The sequence below is a fragment of the Mustela nivalis genome (assembly GCF_964662115.1).
Source record: "Mustela nivalis genome assembly, chromosome: 18".
Taxonomy (NCBI): Eukaryota; Metazoa; Chordata; class Mammalia; order Carnivora; family Mustelidae; genus Mustela; species Mustela nivalis.
In genome coordinates, this window is record NC_139037.1 from 58,505,371 (window position 1) to 58,528,236 (window position 22,866).

Below are 22,866 nucleotides of genomic sequence, written 5' to 3' on the forward strand. Positions count from 1 at the left end.
GACCAGGTCTAAGAAAGCCTCAGAATCCTTAACCAAAGTGAATGGTGAAGGTATTTCTCTCCTAAAGATGGTCAGTATAGACTGGAGGAGATGTCTTCGTTCAATGCAAAAGCAGCAATACAAGACTCCAAAGAACACACACACAAAATCATGGAAATAGGATACCACCAAAGAAACAATAATTTTCCAGTAATCAATCCCGTAGAAAGGAGGTCTCAGAATTGTCTGACAATTCAAAATAATTTTTTAAAACTCAACAAGCTACCAGAGAACACAGACAGACAACTCCGTTAAATCAGGAAAACAATGCATGAACTAGGATATCAGCAGAGAAATAGATTTTTTTTTAAAGTTGAACACAGGGCACCTGTGTGGCTCAGTGGGTTGAAGCCTTCCACTCAGGTCATGATCTCAGGGTCCTGGGATCGAGCCCCGCATTGGGCTCTCTGCTCAGCAGGGAGCCTGCTTCCCCCCCCCCTCTCTGCCTGCCTCTCTGCTTACTTGTGATCTCTCTGTCAAATAAATAAATAAAATCTTTAAAAATAAAATAAAATAAAAAGTTGAACACATTCTAGAGCTGAAGAATACAATAATGAAACAGAAAAAATCCACAATAGAGAGATTGTCAAATAAACTTGATCAAGTAGAACAGAGAATCTGTGAATTTGAAGACAAGTTATTTGATATTATCCATTCAGAGGAGAGAAATATCATATGCTCTCACTTATATGTAGAATCTAAAACAAAAAACCAAACTCAAAGAAACAGAAAAGATTTGTTTCCAGAGGCAGGGAATGAGGAGTGGTTTCAAAGGTTGAGTCGTCAAAAAGTAAAACCTCAAGTTATATATTAAGTTCTGCAGTTGTAGTGTACAGCGTGGGGACATAGTTAACAATACAGGACTGTATATTTGAAAGTTGCTAAGAGGTAGACCTTAATGAGTGCCGTGAAGTGTGTAAACCTGGCGATTCACAGACCTGTACCCCTGGGGCTTGTAATACATTATATGTTAATAAAAAAATTAAAAATTGAAAAAGAGGTAGACCTTTCTAATCACCAGAAAAAAAGTTGTAACTGTGTGGTAATGGATGTTAACTAGTCTTATTGTGGTGATCCTTTAGCAATGTGCATGTGAGTATATACATACGCACGTGTATATGTTGTACATAACATTATGTACATTATGTTGTACACGTAAAACTAATATAATGTTATGTCAATTGCATCTCAATTTTTGCCTTAAAGATTTTATTTATTTATTTGACAGACAGAGATCACAAGTAGGCAGAGAGACAGACAGAGAGAGGCAGGGAAGCAGGCTCCCCGCTGACAGAGAGCCCGATGAGGGGCTCGATCCCGGGACCCAGAGATCATGACCTGAGGTGAAGGCAGAGGCCCACCCCACTGAGCCAACCAGGCACCCCAGTTGCATCTCAATTTTTAAAATCTGAAAAAAGTTAATGAAAGAAAGGTGAATTACAATATTTTTATTTTTATGACACTTTATACTTTTCAAGGTATATTGTTCTTTATGTTATTTTATTTTGCCAATTTTATTCAATATGCAGATGCAATTTACAGGTAATAGGTCATCAAACCTACATCAAAAAGTCCTGAATTTTCTTGCTAAATTTGAACCTTTTTTAAAGATTTTATTTATTTATTTGACAGAGATCACAAGTAGGCAGAGAGGCAGGCAGAGATAGAGGAGGAAGCAGGATCCCTTCTGAGCAGAGAGCCCGATGTGGGGCTGGATCCCAGGGCCCTGGGATCATGACCTGAGCTGAAGGCAGAGGCTTTAACCCACTGAGCCACCTAAGCACTCCTAAATTTGAATTTTAAATCAATAAGAATTATATATAAGTGTCCCAATTTTGCATCAGAGTTTTCTGAATTGATGAAGTTTTGCTCTAGTGTGGCTATGATAGAACTGACAATTTCATGGTCATCTCATATCCCACTGTGCCACTTTCACTGACACATTAGTAATAAATACTGCTTTTTCACTTCAGAAATTTTGTCCAAACAGAACATCCCACTTTAAAGAAAAAACATAGTGGCAATGTCAAAAACTGGCAAGGGTGCATAGAAACTGGAATTCTCACACATTTCTGTTGGGAATATAAAATGGCACAGCCACTCTGGAAAGAAGTTTGGAACTTCCTTAAAGAGCTAAACATTTATTACTATACACTCCAGCCACTGTACTCCTGGATATTTACCAGAGAGAAATAAAAAATTAATGTACAGACACACATAAAAATCTATATATGAATGTTCATATTTATTTATAATAGCAAAAAATGGAAACAATGAAAATGTTCCTCAATAGGTAAATGGTTAAACAAAGTCTGGCATATCTACATAATGGAATACCACTTAGTAATAAAAAGCAATGGGTTATTGATACATACAACTACGTGGATGGATCTTGAGATCATTTTGCTGAGTGATAAAGCCAACCTACTATATGATTCCAATTAAATACCATTATCAAAGTGACCAAATTACAGAGCTGGAAAATGGAGTTGTGGCTTGCTGCCACCATCCCAGCATCATGAGAGAGTATCTTATTGCATATTGCTGGACTGGGAAAAGATCAAAATTCAAAGTTTGTTGTTTACTGAGTGGATATTGCTTTCACGCCTTTGTAAGGGGAACCACTGTAAGTCAGAGAATGTCTGTACTTATTAGGTGAACAAGAGGCTGGCTGGCTGGCTACTGTAGGCTCTACTGCCTCCCACTGCAATTAAAAATTCTTTTCTCTGAAAAAAATCTTTGCTTTTACCTTATCCTAATGTATGTGAAACTTGAGAACTGAATATTATTTTTCCTTTCATGGAGATAGTATCTGTTATGTAAGAGATCATATAGTCTGATTTTTTATAATGGTTTCCTTGTTTGAAGCCCTGTCTATTTTTACATATTTGTTGTTATTTCTTTTTGTTTTTCTCTCCAAAGGGAAACTTGTCCAGGATTTGCATTGGTTTAGTTGAAGGGAATATGATTTCTTGTTCAAATATTTCCAGTCCCTTCTATAAAGTACTCTTGTCCCCCCACCATGACCCTGTATCCAACCTAGCTTTCAAATAAAAATTCTACTTTACAGGAAATTTAGAATATCGAGGGAGAGAGTGTGAGGATGCTATTGGGCAAATGCAGACCTGGATACCCAAGTTAACATCTTGATTTCTACAACAGTACAAGAACACAAAAAAAATGATGGTGGTGTGTGTTGGGAAGGGTAGATACAGTTTCAGAACAAATGAGTTTCAGGATCAAATATAATCTGTTTGCATATTGATTGGAATAAACTAGCTGTAAAAAGCATTTGTTCAATAAACAGGAACTCAAACTGACATACAGTTTAGATAATGCTAAGAATTGTTCATTTTGTTTCATAAGGTAATGAATTTGTGTCTACATAAAAAATATTGTTATTTTTAAGTATATATGTAGTATTTGGAAGGAAATAACAATTGCAAGGAATTTCTTTAAAATACCTCAGAAACAAAATTTTTTTAAAAAGTGAAGCCATTGTGGGAAAAAATTTTAAGTGTAGAATTTAAGTGTTTCATATTACTATCTTCAATACTTTTGTATTATTGTTTTATTTTAAAAATTGTTTTCTGCGCAAAGGAAAAGAGTAAGTACGTACTTCCTATAGTTTCACCTGTCATAGTTACCTGGACTCCATCTCCCACCTCAATCTACCTCCCCCCTCCTGATTAAAAGCAAAATACTCATAGCAAATACATAATATCGAAAAGCAATACAGGAGTAGTCAAAGGGAAGCCTGAGTTTGAACTAAAAAAATTTAAAGGAAAGAGACTTTTCCCCACTGCAGTATTTTCTCCAACTCCTTGCTAGTGCAGTTCCTTTCACTTGTCAGAAATAACATTGCTGTTTCTGTTTCCTAGCCTCATCTGTGCCTGGAGTTCCTTGAGGATTCCTGGCATCTTGAAATAAACAGTTCATGCCAGGTAGCACAGTCAAAGGTAGACGAATATAGGCACAGGTAAAGAGGCAATCAAGTCAAATCAAGTCCGAGATAAAATACTCCTCATGCAGCACAGACCAAGTCCTTTTAAAATCTTCTCTTTTGTCACATACAATCACTTTTCTGCTAAAAAAAAAAAAAAAAAAAAAGTGTCAATTTATTTTCATACGAAAAGCTTCACCTTTTTCCCACTTACTAGTTCCTGACGGGGGAAAAAAATACAAAAAGAAAAAAATTCAAAAGCTAATAGCGCCAGGGAAGTGACTCAGGTAGAAGCATTTAATTAAGCAAAAGAAATAGCGGCGGGAGGGCTATTTCTGGGAGGTTCTAGTCCACTCCCGGTAGGCGGGGCTGTAGCCCTAAGCCTCCTTGGGATGCTGGGAAGTGTAGTCCAGAAGTTCCGTGCAGTGGATGACATTTCCTCTTCAGCATTGTGGGTTGTGTCGCTCGTGTGGGGCTCGGGGTTCTAGGAAGGAAGGCGCAGGAACTTCCGCTCCAGGAGAGCCTGCGGCCATTATTCCCCATGTGGTGGGGAGACTTGAGTCCTAGCAACGATTCTAGGCCTCTTCAGGTTAGGCAAGGGACCAGTGGTGTCCCAGCCCAATGTCTTAAGGGCAAAAAGTGATGTCCGAGGGAGGAAGCGGTGGAGACATTTGCATTTCCCTCTTGCTAGGCGGAGCTTCCTAGCGTTTGGGGCGGATCACTTGTTGGAGCTTGGCGACAGGCCAGGGTTGTGCGTCACTGTTTGGTGGTCTCCTGGGTGCTGAGCGCCCCAAGCCGTCTCCGGGGCTAGCCAATCACCGTTGCCTTTTCCTAGCGCTTGTAATGTTGGTCGAGTTGCTCTCTGTGAATAAGCTTCCGGTGTGTACTTAAAATACTAGTTAACACTTCTAAAACGCTAGAGAGGGGCACCTGGGCGGCTCAGTGGGTTAAGCCGCTGCCTTCGGCTCAGGTCATGATCTCGGGGTCCCGGAATCGAGTCCCGCGTCGGGCTCTCTGCTCAGCAGGGAGCCTGCTTCCTCCTCTCTCTCTCTCTGCCTGCCTCTCTGCCTACTTGTGATCTCTCTCTGTCAAATAAATAAATAAAGTCTTAAAAAACCCAAACAAACAAACAAAAACGCTAGAGAACAGAAAAGATTGCTTCTGGTTATGGGTGCACAGGGCTCCAGCCAAAGTAAATGTAACAACAAGCAAGTCTGTATGAAAGTTTTTGATTTCCTTATGTTAAGAAGGCCCCATACATACAGGTGTAGAGGACATACAATAAATCAGGCTGAAAATATGAACAACATATAGGCTAGAAAGTGGCTTAATCTTGGAGATTCATAAGGTAATGAAACTCCAATAGAAATATGGATATGAGGGGCACCTGGGTGGCTCAGTGGGTTAAGCCGCTGCCTTCGGCTCAGGTCATGATCTCAGGGTCCTGGGATCGAGTCACGCATCGGGCTCTCTGCTCATCAGGGAGCCTGCTTCCTCCTCTCTCTGACTGCCTCTCTGTCTACTTGTAATCTCTGTCTGTCAAATAAATAAATAAATAAATCTTTAAAAAAAAAGAAATATGGATATGAATAGAAAAGATATGAATAGTCAACTTGTAGCTCAATATGCTCACCTCACAACCCGTGGTCTCCAAGCTGTTACTAAAGTAGAATCTACAATAGGCCTTTCGAGCAGTCTATGAAATTCCTGTGTCTGACAGGGAGACTAGGGAAATCAGTGGATCCCATTAGAGTTCACTGAACACACTGATGTTCTTTTCTCAAGTTTATAAGAAGCACTACAGTATATTTGCATATGAATAAAAGAATGCAAGGACAACTTAAATATGTCATTAGACTGCATGGCAGCAGTCAGTGGTCTATATATTTTGTAATTGGAGTAAGCATGGTGGGCTGCTAAGTTCAAGTCCAGAGAGACCTACAGATAATTCAGATTATACTGGGAGTGCACACACTTGCATATTTTTCTACCCTCTCATAGAGGTCTGAACACTATATATCCATAGTGTAGGAGCTAAGTTCTTATCTTTTGCAAATTATTCCATGAAGTGCTTTCTCAGTTTCATTTTTACCATTTAGAAACTGATGTTTAAAAAGTTAATTGTCTGGCACCTGGGTGGCTCAGTGGGTTGGGCCGCTGCCTTCGGCTCAGGTCGTGATCTCAGGGCCCTGGGATTGAGTCCCTCATTGGGCTCTCTGCTCGGCAGGGAGCCTGCTTCCCCCCTCTCTCTTTGCCTGCCTCTCTGTGATCTCTCTCTGTCAAATAAATAAATAAAATCTTTTAAAAAAAAGTTAATTGTCTTAGTTAGAAACACAACATTTGCCTAACAAAAACAGATCCTTGGTGCCTCTACATCCTCAATCCACTCAGCCTGCTACCATCCTTGAACAACCACGGATCTAATTTCTTTTCCTGTAGTTTTTCTTTTCTTTTGCAGTATGAGATAGCAATAGAATCATAAAATGTATATTTTGTCTCAATTCTTACACTTAGTGTAATACTTGTGAAACTCATCCTTATTGTTGCATAAATCTAGTAATTACTTTTAGTTTCTTTTTAATGTTGACTAGTACTTCCATTGTATAGATATATAAAAAAACTTTTAGTCATTGATGGGATTTTGAATAGGAAAAAATGAGAAAGTAATCTTTTGCTTTTCATTTCCTTGGGGACATAGGATGTAGAGTATCTTTTCATATGCTTATTTGTCATGTGTATATCTGCTTTGATATGGGTCTTTGACCCATTTTTAAATTGGATTGCTTGTCTTCTTGTTGAGTGTTGAGAGTTCTTTGTATATTTTGTATAGAGACCCTTTATCAGATGTGTCTTTTGCAAATATTTTCATCCAGTCTGTGGTTTATCTTCCCATTATCTTGAGGTTGTCTTTCACAGAGCAGAAGTTTTTAATTTTAGTGAAGTCCAGTTTGTCAACTATTTCTTTCATGGATCATACTTTAGTATTGTATCTACAAAGGCACAGTCATTGTCAAGATCATCTAAATTTTCCCCTGTACTATCTTCTAGGATTTTTATGTTTGGTTTTTATAGTTAAGTCTTTGATCCATTTTAAGTTAATTTATGTGAAGTATGTAAGGTCTAGGTCTAGATCCTCCTTTTTTCCCCTTGTATTAGGACATCCAGTTGTTCCAGAACCATTTGATGAAATGACTATTTCTGAATCATTGTTTTGCTTTTGCTCCCTTGTCAAAGGTCAGTTGATTATTTTTATATGAGTCTATTTCTGGGTTGTCTATCTGTTGTGCTGATCTATTTGTCTGGTTTTTTTTTTAAGATTTATTTATTTGAGAGAGAGAGAATAAGCAGGAGGGGCAGAGGGAGAGGGTGAGGGAGAAAGAATCTCAAGCATACTCTGTGCTGAACCATGGAGCCTGATACAGGGCATGATCTTATGACTGTAAGATCACAACTTGGGCCAAAACCAAGAGTCAGATTTTCAACTGACTGCACCACCCAGGAACCCCCGTTTGTCTGTTCTTTCATCAGTATCTCCACTGTCTCCATCACTGTAGTTACACTGTAGCATAGTAAGCCTCAGAGTCAAGAAGTGTCTGTACTCCCAACTTTTTTATTCTTCAATATTTTGTTGGCTATTCTGGGTCTTTTCCTCTCCATATAAACGTTAGAAAAGTTTTTCAATATCCACAAAATAACTTCCTGGGATTTTGACCAAGACTGCACTGAATCTACAGATAAAATTGTGAAGAACTGACATCTTGAGTATGTTGAGTCTTTCTATCCATGAACATGGAATATCTTTCCATTTAATTAGTTATTCTTTGACTTCTTTCATTAGAGTTTTGTAGTTTTCCTCTATCAATCTTTTACACATTTTGTTAGGTTTGTAATTAAGTATTTCCTTTAGGGGGTTGCTAATGGTATTATTATTTTTTAAGATTTTATTTATTTATTTGACAGAGAGAGAGAGAGTTCACAAGTAGGCAGAGAGACAGACAGAGGGGAGAAGCAGGCTCCCTGCTGAGCAGAGAGCCTGATGTGGGGCTTGATCCCAGGACCCTGAGATCATGACCTGAGCCAAAGGCAGAGACCCACTGAGCCACCCAGGCACCCCAAATGGTATTGTGTTTTAATTTCAAACTCTACTTCTTCATTGTTGATATATAGGAAAACATTTGACTTTTGTATTAACTTTGTATCCTGCAACCTTGCTATGATGGCTTATTAGTTCTGGGAATTTTTTGTCAATTCTTTTGGACTTTTTTTAAAAAAAGATTTTATTTATTTGACAGAGAGAGATCACAAGTAAGCAGGGAGGCAAGCAGAGAGAGAGAGAGAAAGGAGGAGGAGGAAGAAGGCTCCCTGCCGAGCAGAGAGCCCGATGCCGGACTTGATCCCAGGACCCTGAGATCATGACCTGAGCCGATGGCAGAGGCTTAACCCACTGAGCCACACAGGTGCCCCTTCTTTTGGACTTTCTACATAGATGATCATATCATCTGTGAACAATGACAGTTTTATTTCTTCATTCCCAATCCGTATACTTTTAATTTTCTTTTCCTATCTTAATGCATTAATTACAACTTCCAGTGTAATGTTGAAAAAAGTGTTGAATGGGAACATTTTTTTTTTTTTTTTTTTTTTGACAGAGATCACAAGTAGGCAGAGAGGCAAGCAGAAAGAGAGAGGGAGAGGAGAAAGCAGGTTCCCTGCCGAGCAAAGAGCCCGATGCGGGACTCGATCCCAGGACCCTGAGATCCTGACATGAGCCGAAGGCAGAGGCTTAACCCACTGAGCCACCCAGGCATCCCGAATGGGAACATTCTTGCCCTGTTCTTGTTCTATCTCTCTCAGTCAGTTCTGGATGCATGCATGCCCATAAAGAATAAAGAAATGCAAACCAGTCACACTAAGGTTGAGACTCTATATTTGTCAAATTCGATACTCAGTACAGGTCAGCAAAAATTTCCTTATAGTATCTGCATTCCGCCCCTCCCAAACCCCGCATCCATCTCTTCCTTTCTGTAATGTTTTCCTTCCTTCCTCTCCCTTTCCTTTCCTCTTTCTCCCAGTTTAAGGTTCTCTAGCGTCTATAAGGAAGCTTCTTCGAATAGGTAATTTGTTTTGGTTGAGTTGTCTTAGTTTTTGTCACATTTGGAAGAAAAAATTTCAAGAAAACGATGGAGGCGGGGCGGCCAAGCTAGACTAACAGTATAGAATTAATTCAGGCTGACTCTCCAAAAGAGAACACCGACTATTTAAACGCTGACTATCCCAAACAGAGGGAGAGCCTTGAGGAAAGGGCCACTCCGCAGGAGATTCCGGGATTTGTGGTCCACAAGATCCACAAGGTCAGACGCATTAAGCTCCGAAAAGACGCCCTGAATGCATCGTTGATGAGAAAATACAGACGTACATTAAAGAGTTCTATACACTTGGCAGCATTCCCGGGTTACAAAATTCGATCCGGAGCCACACGCTTTTAAATACAATCCAGGATCTCGGTGTGACAGCCGACACTTCCGCCCTAGGAAGGCAACGAGAGGGGTGCTGGGGATTCTGGGAAGTGTAGTCCGGGAACACAGTACAGCAGGATAACTTCCGCTGTAGGAGGCAGAGGCTGCGACCCTGCTCTCGTCGGGAATTCTGGGAAGCGTAGTCCAGGACGTCTCTGTAGACAGAGTCGCTTCCGCTCCCGGTACAGGAGGACGCGGCCTTCATTCCTCTGCGAAAGGTGAGCCTTGCCTCCTCGAGAACCCTCCCGGCAGCCGCAGTGACTTGGCGTCACTTCGCCGTGGGCCCATGGTCCTCTGGCCGTCGACCCTGGGGAAGAGAATCCGCCGGCGGCGAAGGGCGGGGTTTGTGTTCCTTCTGAATGAGCTCTGTGGAGTGCGGGGCAGTGCGTGCATCCCCGGCTCAGGGCCGGGGCCGGGCGCCGACGTCGCTGGGAGTGAGGGTCTCCCGGGTTCTGCACTTCCCCGACCCTTTCCCCGACCCCCGGCCAGTGCTGCCCTTTCCCAGCTCCCCGGCTGTATACTGTTCGGAGAACCTGTGTCTCTGCCTCTTTTCTTTAAGTGAGTAGTCGTGTCTACCTAGTAGAGTTACTTTAAGAGTTAAATGAGGATGCAGCAGCGGAAGGCTTAGAGTCTGGCTTGGGGTAAAAAAAAAAAATTAGGTCTCTTGATAAGCAGTACTTTTAAATTTCTGGAGAAGCTCTCAGTTCCATAAAAGCATCTGTGAACCTGGGATGGGGTCCGAGCTCTGACCCTTCTGGGATCCCTGAAGGAAGGGAGGCTGCACCCAGATACCCATTTTTTTTTTTTAATCTAAATTTAAGTAGTTATAAAGAGTCATTCCTGGTTGTTGTCTGGGACACCACCGTAATTTATGCGGGAGTTCTAATGAAGTTGTGATTCTCTCAGCCTCCTTTCCTTCCCCAGCCTGGACTTCTTGAAAAAGGCCCCTGGGAGGAGGGAATGGCGCGTTGGCTCCTGGAAGCAGAGCGTCACCGGAGTAGGACTTAGCGTCTCTCTTCTTCTTAGGTTATCTCCTCTCAGGGGAGAAGGTATTTCCTTAACCCATCTTTAAATTCTTCTACCGCGATGCCTTGACTTTTGTTGAATAAATAAATACAGGAAGGTATGGGAGAGTTCTTGGGCATGAATAATAACAATTATATTTACTTTTTCAAGCTTTTATTTAAATTCCTGTATGTTAACATAGAGCATAATATGCGTTTCAGGTGTACAATATAGTGATCCGTACTTCTGTACGTCACCCAGTGTTCCTGACAAGTGCACTCCTTAATCCCCATCTCCTGTGTCACCCATCCCTCCACCAGCCTCCATTCTGGTAACTATCAGTTTGTTCTTTATCGTGGAGAGTCTCTTTCTTGGTATGCCTCTCTTTTTTCCTTTGCTCCTTTGTTTGGTTTCTTTAACGCCACCTATGAGGGAAATAATACGGTATTTCTCTTTCTCTGACTGACTTATTGCACTTAGCAAAGTACACTCTAGCTCCATCCACATCGTTGCAAATGGCAATATTTCATTCTTTTTTATAGCTGAGTAATACTCCTTTGTATTTATACACCGTATCTTCCTTATCCATTCATCAGTTGATGGGCACTTGGGCTGTTTCCATAATCTGTCTACTGTAGATAAATGCTGCCATTAACATCAGGGGGCATGTTTCCCTTTGAATCAGCCTTTTTGTATCCGTTGTGTAAATACATGGTAATGCAATTGCTAGATCATAGGGTAGTTGTATTTTTAACTTTTGGAGGAATCTCCATCTATTTTCCACATTGGTGGCTCTGCTCTGCATTCCCACCAGTAGTGTAAAAGGGTTTCCCTTTCTCCACTTCTTCACCAACAATTGTTCTTGTGTTGTTGATTTTAGCCATTCTAATAGATGTGAAGTGATATCTCATTTTTAAAAATTTTATCTTATTTTTTCAGTGTTCCAAGATTCATTGTTTATGCACCACACCCAGTGGTCCATGCAATCCGTGCCCTCCTTAATACCCACCACCAGGCTCACACATCCCTCCACCCCCTCCCCTCCAAAACCCTCAGTTTGTTTCTCAGAGTCCACAGTCTCTCATGCTTCGTCTCCCCCTCTGGTTTCCCTCGATTCACATTTCCTTTCTTTCTCCTAATGACCTCCGTGTTATTCCTTATGCTCCACAAGTAAGTGATACTCTATGGTAATTGACTTTCTCTGCTTAACTTATTTCACTCAGCATAATCTCCTCCAGTCCCGTCCATGTTGATACAGAAGTTAGGTATTCATCCTCTCTGATGGAGGCATAATACTTCATTGGGTATATGAGCAATATCTTCTTTATCCATTTGTCTGTTGAAGGGCATCTTGGCTCTTTCCACAGTTTGGCGACTGTAGCCATTGCTGCTATGAACACTGGGGTACAGATGGCTTTCTTTGCACTACATCTGTATCTTTGGGATAAATACCCAGTAGTGCAATTGCTGGGTCATAGGGTAGCTCTATTTTTAATTTCTTAACACACTGTTTTCCAAAGTGGCTGCACCAGCTTACATTCCCACCAGTGTAGGAGGGTTCCCCTTTCTCCACATCCTCTCCAACACTTGTTGTTTACTGTCTTGTTAATTTTGGCCATTCTAACTGGTGTAAGGTGGTTTCTCATTGTGGTTTTGATTTGAGTCTCCCTGATGGCTAATGATGATGAACATTTTTTCATGTGTCTGTTAGCCATTTGTATATCTTCTTTGGGGAAGTGTCTTTTCATGTCTTCTGCCCATTTTTTGATGTGATTATCTGTTTTTTGAGTGTTGAGTTTGAGGAGTTCTTTATAGATCTTGGATATCAGCCCTTTGTTTGCAGTGTCATTTGTGAATATCTTCTCCCATTCTGTGGGTTGCCTCTTTGTTTTGTTGACTCTTTCCTTTGCTGTGCAGAACCTTTTTATAGTTTTGATTTGCATTTCCCCGGTAAGTGATGTTGAACATCTTTCCATGTGTCTGTTGGCCGTCTGTGTGTCTTACTTGGAGACAGGCCTGTTCATGTCTTCTGTCCATATTTTAATTGTAATTTTTTGGGGGGTGTTGATTCGTAGAAGTTCTTATATATTTGGACGCTAACCCTCTATCAGATATGTCATTTGCAAATATCTTCTCCCATTTCATAGATTGCCTTTTAGTTTTGTTGATTGTTTCCTCCATGGTGCAGAAGCCTTTTATTTTAATGTAATCCCAATAGTTTATTTTGTTTTTGTTTCCTTTGCCTTAGGAGACATATCTAGAAAGAAGTTGGTATGGTCGATGTCAGAGAGCTCACTGCTTCTGTTCTTCTCTAGAATTTTGATGGTTTCCTGCCTCACATTTAGGTCTTTCATCCATTTTGGATTTATTTTTGTGTATGGTGTAAGAAAACAGTCCAGTTTTGTTCTTTTGCATGGTACTGTCCAGTTTTCCCAACACCATTTGTTGAAAAGACATGCTTTGTCCTATTGGGTATGCATTCCTGCTTTGTCTAAAGTTAATTGACCATATAGTTGTGGGTCCAGTTCTGGGATTTCTGTGTGTTGACACAGACACAGACACATTGATCTGTGTGGCTATTTTTGTGCCAGTACCATACTGTTTTGATGTCTATAGTTTTGTAATATAACTTGAAGTCTTAGAATTGTGATACCTCCAGTTTTGCTTTCTCTTTCAAGGTTGCTTTGGCTGTTTGGAGTCTTTTGTGGTTCCACACAAATTTTAAGGTTGTTTGTTCTAGCTCTGTTAAAAATACTATTGGTATTTTGATCAAGATTGCATTAAATGTGTAGATTGCTTTGGGTAGTATAGAAATTTTAACAATGTTTTTTATTCCAGTGGAAGAAAACATTTAACAATGTTTTCCACTTCCAAAAATGGAGTGTCTTTCCATTTCTTTTTTTCCTTTTCAATTTCTTTCATCAGTTTTTTCCCAGTTTTCAGAGTACAGGTCTTTCACCTCTTTGATTAGGTTTTTTCTTAGGTATCTTACGGTTTTTGATGCAGTTGTAAATGCTGTTTTATTATTGGTGTATAGAATGCAACAGATTTCCATACAGTGATTTTGTATGCTGTGACATTACAGAATTTTCGTAACTCTTTTAACAATTTTTGGTGGAGTCTTTTGGGTTTTCTGCAGAGTATCGTGGCATCTGCGAATAGTGAAAGTTTGACTTCTTGCTTCCAGATTTGGATCCCTTTTATTTCCTTTTGTTGTTGGATTGCTGAAGCCAGGACTTCCAATCCTATGTTAAATAACAGTGCTGTGAGTGAACATCTTTGTCTTGTTCCTGACCATAGAGGAAAAGCTCTCAGGTTTTTCCCATTGAGAATGATATTAACTATGGGGTTTTTTTTTTTTTTTTTTGTATATGGCCTTTATCATGTTGAGGTATGTTCCCTCTATCCCTACTTTGTGGAAGGTTTTTTATCATGAATGGATGTTGTACATCGTCAAATGCTTTTTCTGCATCTATTGAAAGGATCATATGTTCTTATCTTTTCTTTTATTGATGTAGGGTATCACACTGGTTGATATGCAAATATTATACCACCTTGCAGCCCAGGAATAAATCCCACTTGATCATGATGAATGATTCTTTTAAGGTACTGTTGTATTTAATTTGCTAGTATTTTATTGAGAATTTTCCATCCATTTTCATCCATATTAATCAGAAATATTTGCCTATAATGCTCCTTTTTTTTTAAAGATTTTTTAAAGATTTTCACTTTATTTATTTGACAGAGATCACAAGCAGGCAGAGAGACAGGCAGAGAGAGAGGAGGAAGCAGGCTCCCCGCTGAGCAGAGAGCCCGATGCGGGACTCGATCCCAGGGCCCTGGGATCACGACCTGAGCTGAAGGCAGAGGCTTTAACCCACTGAGCCACCCAGGTGCCCTTATAATACTCCTTTTTAATGGATTCTTTGGTTTGGCATCAAGGTAATGCTGGCTTTGTAGGTTGAGTTTGGAAGTTTTCCTTCTTTTTCTATTTTTTGGAATAGTTTGAGAAGAATAGGTATAACTCTTCTTTAAGAGTTTGGTAGAAATCCCCTATGAAGCCATTTGGCTCTGAACTTTTGTTTCTTGGGAAATTTTTGATTACAAGTTTTCTATTTCTTCCTGTTTCAGTTTTGGTAGTTTGTATATTTCTAGGAACTCACCCATTTCTTCCAGGCTGTCCAATTTGTTGGTCTGTGCTTTTTCATAATGTTCTCTTATAATTATTTTTATTTCTGTGGTATTGGTTGTTATTTCTCCTATCTCATTTGTTAATTTATTTGGGTCCCTTCTCTTTTCTTTTTGATAAGTCTGACTAGAAGTTTATCAATTTTATTGATTTTTTCAAAGAAGCACCACCTCCTGGTTTCATTGATCTGTTCTACTGTTTTTTAGTTTCTATATAATTTATTTCTGCTTTAATCTTTACTATTTCCTTCCTTCTGCTGGCTTTAGACTTTGTTTTTGTTTTTTCCTAGCTCCTTTACATGTAAGTTAGATTGTTTATTTGAGATTTTTCTTGCTCCTTGAGGTAAGCTTCTATTGCTATATACTTCTCTCTTAGGATTGCTTTTGATGTGTCCTAAAGATTTTGGACCATCATGTTTTCACTTTTGTCTCTGTATATTTCTTAACTTCTTCTCTATTTTCTGGTTGACCCATTCATGGTTTAGTAGCATGTTACTTAACCTCCATGTATTTGTGGTCTTTCCAGATTTTTTCTTGTGGTTGGCTTCAAGTTTCATAGTGTTGTGATCAGAAAATGTGCTGATGGTATATCATACACATAAAATGGTGTAAATTATACACATAAAATGGTATAATCTCAGTCTTTTTGTATTTGTTGAGGTCTGATTTGTGACCTAATACATGATCTGTTCTGGAGAATATTCCATGTGCACTTGTAGAGAATATGTATTCTGCTGTTTTAGGTTGGAATGTTCTGAACATATCGGTTAAGTTCACCTGGTCCAGTGTGTCATTCAAGCCATTGTTTCCTTGTTGATTTTCTGCTTAGTTGATCTGCCCATTGATATGTGGGGTGTTAAATTCCCCTACTATTATTGTATTATTATCATATATTTCCTTATGTTTGTTATTAATTGTTTTATATATTTGAGTGCTCCCACATTGGGGGCATAAATACTTACAATTGTTACATCTTCTTGTTGGATTATCCCCTTTATTATGTAATGTCCTTCTTCTTCATCTCTTGTTACAGTCGTGGGTTTGTTTGTTGGTTTGTTTGTTTTTGTGGGTTTTTTTTTTTTTCTGTCTTTCTTTTAAAGTCTAGTTTGTCCAGGGGCACCTGGGTGGCTCAGATGGTTAAGTGTCTGCCTTCGGCTCTGGTCATGATCCTAAGGTTCTGGGATTGAGCCCCATGTCAGGCTTCCAGCTCAGGGGGGAGTCCGTTTCTTCCTCTCCCTCTGCCTGCCCCTCTGATTCTGCTCTGTCTCTCTCTCTCAAGTGAATAAATAAAATATTTTTTTAAAAAGTCTAGTTTGGGGGCACCTGGGTGGCTCAGTGGGTTGAAGCCTCTGCCTTCGGCTCGGGTCGTGATCCCAGGGTCCTGGGATCGAGCCCCGCATCGGGCTCTCTGCTCAGCGGGGGGCCTGCTTCCTCCTCTCTCTCTCTCTCTCTCTCTGCCTGCCTCTCTGACTACTTGTGATCTCTCTGTCAAATAAATCAAATTTAAAAAAAAAAAGTCTAGTTTGTCTGAAACAAGTATTTCTACTCCAGTTTTCTTTTGACATCCATTTGCTTAGTGAATGTTTCTCCATGCCTCGCTGTCAATCTACAGGTGTTATTAGGTCAAATATGAGTCTCTTGTAAGCAGCATATAGATAGGTCTTTTTTTTTTTTAATCCATTCTGACACCCTTAGTTTTTTGATTGATGCTTTAGTCCATTTGCATTCAAAGTAATTATTGATAAGATACGTGTTTATTAACATTTTGTTACTTGCTTTGTGGTGGTTTCTGGAGATTTTCTCTGATCCTTTATTGTCTTCCTCTCTTTCGTGTTTTGCTGATTTTCCTTAGTGATGTATTTGGATTTCTTTCTCTCTATTTTTTGTATGTTTATTTTTTTTAATTAATTTTTTATTTTTTATAAACATATATTTTTATCCCCAGGGGTACAGGTCTGTGAATCACCAGGTTTACACACTTCACAGCACTCACCCAAGCACATACCCTCCCCAATGTCCGTAATCCCACCCCCTTCTCCCAAACCCCCTCCCTTTTTGTATGTTTAGTAGTGGTTTTTGATATGTGGTTGCTGATAGGTTTGTATATAAACTCTTCAGCATAAAGCAGTCTATATTAACAACTATATAACTCTGCTGCTGTAGTATGAAAGCAACCAGAAATATTACTTAAACAAATGAGCATGCCTATATTCCAGTAATACCTTATAGAATTTGTGGAATAATATCATTTGATCATTTTCACATACCATAAAAGAATAGTCTTTTAAAAAAATCAGCGTTAGTCCCATTGTTAGCTCACAGCTAAACAAAAACAGGCAGGGGCCTGTATGGTAGCCAAATTTGCTAAACCTCTTATTTTCTCTAGGGTTCTTATATTTTTAGTTACATTGTTTTATGCCTTATGTTTATTGGATTTATTGATTTCTCTCTACTTTTTATTATTTCCTTTTTTTCTGTTTACTTTAAGTGTAATTTACTTGCCCTTTCCTAGTTGTTAGCTTAAATTGATTTTAGACTCCTCTTTTCTTTCTTTTTTTTTTAGACTCCTCTTTTCTAATATGTGAATACATTTCTCTATATCTGCTTTGCCTGTGTCTCACACATTTTGATATGTTGTTTCTTCATCTTGATTCCGTTTAAAGTATGCTGTCTTTCTTTTATGACTTTGGCCTTTTGGTTGCTTAGAAATGTGCTGTTTAATTTCCAAATGGAGATTTCCAGATATCTTTTTGTTATTCATCTTTAGTTTATTTCTATTACAGTTTGAAAAAATACTTTATAAGATTTCAAATTTTATAAGATTTTATAGCAGACTGGAGATGAAAAAGGAAAGAATCAATGAACTCAAAGATAAAGCAATGTAAATATTTCAGTCTGAGCAACAGAGAGGAAAAAAATACTGAAAATATGAGCAGAACCTTAGATCCTTATGGGACAATATCAAAAGTCTAGTATTCATGTGATTGGAGTCTTAGGAGAGGAGGAGAGGAATATTTGTGTGGAAGTACTAGCTGAAAACCCCCTAAATTTGGTGAGATACATAAATTTAGATTCAAGAAGCTTGGTGAATATCAAATACAAGAAACTGAGAATTACTTCTGAATATATCATAAAGTTCTGAAAATTATAAATAAAAATTCTTGACTAAAGCTAGAGAAAGTAGCACATTATATGTGGCAGAACAATGATTTAAATATCTGCAGAGTTCTCAGGAGAAACCATGCATGCCAGAAGACAGAACAACGTATTTAAAGTGCTTAAAGAAAGGAATTGCCAACTCAAAGTTATATATCCAGTGAAAATCTCCTCTGGGAATGAAGGGGGAGGAGTGTCACATCTATGCTAAAATGGAATACTAAAAGAGATTCTTTAGGCTGAATAGAAATGATACCAAATGAAAACTAGGAACTTAAGAAATGAAGAAAGAGGGTGCCTGGGTGGCTCAGTTGGTTGGACGACTGCTTTCAGCTCAGGTCATGATCCTGGAGTCCCGGGATTGAGTCCCGCATCGAGCTCCCAGCTCCATGGGGAGTCTGCTTCTCCCTCTGACCTTCTCCTTGCTCATGCTCTCTCTCACTATCTCTCTCTCAAATAAATAAATAAAATCTTTAAAAAAAAAAAAGAAATGAAAGAGCAACAAAATGCTAAGTTTTTTGATAAATATAAAATATTGTTTTTCTCCTCTTAAAAATATACATGACTGTTTAAAGTGAAAATTATAACTTGGTTAGAGTATTTTATATAGAGTAATAGATACAACTACTACATGATGTGGGAGAGAGTTAAGGGAACTATTTGATGGTAAGGCTTCTGCATTTTAGCGGAGGTGGTAAAACAATAACACTAAGTGCACTGTGAAAGACTAGGTGTATATATTGGAACCCTAGAGAAAAAAATCCCAAGAGCTATAGCCATAGGTTAACAGATAAATTAAAATGAATGGAATCCTAAATTTTTTTTTCAAATAACCCCAGAAAAGGCAGGAAATGGGTAATTGAGGAAGAAAATCATGGAGGAAATGTTTATAGCAGCAGTGTCCACAATAGCCAAACTATTGAAAGAACCATGATGTCCATAGACAGATGAATGGATAAAGAATGTGAGTAGTATTCCATTGTGTGTGTGTATATATATATACACATATATATGTATATATAAATAACAATGCCTGTACACACACACACAGGAATATTACTCAGCCATCAGAAAGGATGAATACATACCATTTACATCAATGTGGATGGAACTGGAGGAGATTATGTTGAATGAAATAAGTCAATCAGAGATAATTATCATATGGTTTCACTCATATATGGAAGATAAGAAACAACACAGAAGATCATAGAGGAAGGGAGGGAAAACTGAATCTGAAGTGATCAGAGAGGGAGACAAACCATGAGAGACTCTTAACTATAGGAGAGAAACTGTTGCTGGAGGGAAGGTGGGTAGGGGTGGGGATAGGGTATTTGGTTGGGGATAGGGCAGTTGGGTGATGGGCATTTAAGGAGGACACATGATGTGATGAGCACTGGGTGTTATATGCAGCTGATAAATTATTGAACTCTACATCTGAAACTAATGATGTACTATATGTTGGCTAATTTAATTTAAATTTAAAAAAAGGAAGGGAGGAAAATTAGGGTAAAGTGATAGACTTAAATCCAACCATATAAAAATTACATTAAATGCTAATGGCCGAAATACATTCATTAAGAGATTATAAAATGGATTAAAAAACAAGAACCAAGTATATGCTATCTAAAGAGCCTACTTTACATATAAGGACATAGATATGGTAAAGGTTAAAGGGATTACCCCAAAAAGGTGTGCCATGAAAACAACAATCAAGAGAAAGCTGGAATGGCTATAATAATATCCGACAAAGGAGACTTCAGACAAACGACTATTATCAGGGACAAAGAGGGACACTTACACCAAGGGTAAGTTCATCGAGTAGACACAACATTCCATCCTAAATGTGTATTCACAAAACAACATAACTTCAAACCACATGAGGAAAACTGGACAGAACCAAAAGAAGAAATGGAGAAACCCATAATTTCATATGGAGATTTGAGTACTCTTCTCAGTAACTCATAGAACAAGCAGGCTTGTTCAGTAAGAATATAAAAGACCTGAATAATAATAATAACCTTTCCAGTACACACTATGAAATAAACAACAAAATGCATGATTTGCATGAGCTTCAGTTCTGATCATTTCTGTTGACCTGTCTGTGAGTTCGCTGGTGTTTCTGCTCTGTCTCTCCCACTCTGTTGCAGGTTTCTATATAATAGGGACAATGTCAAGTTCTCTGTGCTTATTTCCAAGTATAGGTTTTGACAGAGAGGAGTTATTCAGTACCTGTTTGTGGTTGATGTAGCTTTCCAACAGGCATCAGGGAAGAGGGACCTTCAGCTCAGTGAAATTGTATTCAAATTTTCTGAAAATGGATGTGGGATAAGCAAACATAAATATTTTCTGCTCTTTATCTCAATCAGATTGAGTAGGATGCTGAAGCCACCCACTTTTTCAGAATATTCAAAAGGTGGTATATGCCTAGTGTTAATTACTAACCTAAAATAAATATTCTTAGAGGCAAACTAGGGCTGATATGCAGCTTCTCTATTTATTTCATGGTGACAACAATGAGGATAACAATAACAGCTATCATTTGTTGGGTGCTTATTATGAACTACATGGACTTTCTAACGCTTGGATGCATTAACTCATTTGTTCTTCATAATAACCCTACTTTTGTCTTCATTTTACAGATGAAGAAACAGAAACATCAAGAGGTTAATTATTTTGCAGTTTACTCTGCTATTAAGTGGCAGAATCTTGATTGAAGCTTGGCAACCTGATTCTATAGCCTAGGCTCTTGGCAGAACACTCTGCTTTTATCAGACTGGCAAAGTGGGTTTTAGGAGTTGATAAGGCTGGTAGCAAAGCCTGTTAAAAGGTATCTTAGAACAGGGGACGTATAAGCTGGTATAAAAAGCCAAGAGGATTTAGGATGCAGGTCGGCAAACTATTGCCCATACTTCTTTTTGTAAAGCCTCTCTTCACCTACAAAATCCTGGAGGCTTTCCTGTGAGGTAAAGTCCTTTACACAGCTGGAGTTTACAGGGGAGAGCAGACATGGAAGATTCCCCTATAGATGGCTTGCTAAGAGTCTAGACTTTATTCTAAAGGCATTGGGCAGCCATGCACATGTTTTAACCGAGAAAGGGACATAATCAGACTCTAACATGTAAAGCTGTGGGATGACTACTGTTTAAATGTCTGTTTAAAACGAATTGCTTTATTTTTTATAATAACATAAATTGCTTTATATTCTGAATTCTTAAAATCCCGTGGATGATTCATAACTCCTATTGCTTGGTAAATCTGATGAAGCAAGTCTAACTGGTGGCCTGTATTCATACTGAGTATGTGCCTGAAGAAACATCCACAACACTTAGACACAATTCCAGGAGCATCTTATAATAGGGAGCAGTGGGAAGCTGGGAGTCACAAGGCCTGACTCCCAGACCCTCCTCTGCTCCTGGCTTAGGTGTTCTCCAGTCATTCCCTATACTTACTGGGAGGTTGAACGATCTAATGGTTGATTGCATAGGCTCAGCCTGCAAATTGCTTCTATTCATCTCAGAATCTATGTTTGCAACCCTGTCTGCAAACTAGTCACATGAACGAAAGGGGTTTCCATTTTCACAAAACCTCTTCCTCCACAGATACCAATTATAGACCCTGGACTGGGGCCTGGGTATTAGTTTTGTTTCCATTTTTTTATTAGCTTCCCAACAATTACCAGTGAGCTGGTAGATTGAAAGCCACCATCCTAGTAATTGAAAACATGGACTCTGGGATGATAATCCTGGCTGCTCTGCTGACTGAATGGCTAATCATGAATAAATAACTTAAAATCTCAATGCTTCAGCTTTTCCAGTTACTGCAGTGTGCAGCAGCACGAGCAGCAAAGTCTCCTGGGACAGGCTGTACGAAGCTATGCAGGAAGTCCTGCCCAGCAACCAGCATAAGCACTGGAAGTGTTCGGAGACTGTGGAGCTGCAAGTCAGCTTGAAGAACTATGACCCTATCATCAGGCTTAGGTCCACTCCCTGCCCCACGTTCTCCAGGTGTGATTTAGGGTGATGAGGCCAAAGCTGTGGATATTCCCCACATGGGCGTTGAGGCCCTGAAGCATCAACAAGAATAAAAAAATCAGTCAAGAAGTTGGCCAAGAAGTATGATACTTTTTGGGCTCCAGAATCTCTGATCAAACAGATCCATGAATTCTGGGTCCAGGCCTGAACCCGCATGAGAACCTGGTGGCCAAAGTGGATGAAGTGAAGTCCGAAATCAAAGTCCAGATGAAGAAAGTATTGTGTCTGGCAAGGCCGTTGGCCATGTCAAGATGACAGATGATGGACTTGTGTACAACGTCCACTTAGCTGTCAGTTTCCTGGTGTCATTGCTCAAGAGGAATTGGTAGAACATTCGGGCTTTATACATCAAGAGGATCATGGGCAAGCCCCAGTGCCTGTACTAAGGCACAGCTTAATAAGCCCTAGTGTTGCCATTAAAAACAACAACAACAACTCAATGCTTCAATATTCTCAACAGTAAAAATTGTGTTAATCCTTGGGGTTGTTTGAGGATTAAATGAGGCAGTGCCTCTAAGGCATGTGATTTGGTTCTTGACTTCTCACCACCTCTTCACCTTATTTGCCACAAGTACCCTCTGTTCGAGTACTGTTCTGTTTGAGTACCCTGTTGAGCTTTGAGTGGCTGATACAGCACTGTCATCCTCCAGGGCTAACATCAGGCCTCGTTTTCTTCGTTGAGCCCATCTTAACTCTCTCGCTTATCCAGTGTAGGTTTGGGGACCCTTTCCATGTTCCCCCAAAGGACCCTGTTTACACTCTACTGTGGCATCTGTCGGTGTGTAACAGCTCATTTCCTAATTGGTCTCCCACACTTAGACTCTAAGCAACTAGAGGTCTAGGAACTATATCCCTTTCAGAAGGTGGTCTATAAATATTGGGTAAGTGAGAAGAAAACTCAGCTCTTTCACTACTAACTGTGAAGCCAAGTCAATACTTGCTCTTGGTAGTGGTGCATACATTCTGTGGATTCTTCAGCTGTGGCCTG

General features: G+C 39.4%; 1 pseudogene across 1 annotated transcript; it reads left to right on the forward strand.

Moving 5' to 3' along the window:
- Nucleotides 1-9,604: 9,604 nt before the first annotated feature.
- Nucleotides 9,605-22,399, forward strand: LOC309853091 (large ribosomal subunit protein uL1 pseudogene; annotated as a pseudogene). Its single transcript, XR_014316609.1, has 3 exons — nt 9,605-9,716; nt 10,725-10,834; nt 21,653-22,399. The product of XR_014316609.1 is annotated as a large ribosomal subunit protein uL1 pseudogene (transcript).
- The last annotated feature ends 467 nt before the right edge of the window (nt 22,400-22,866 follow it).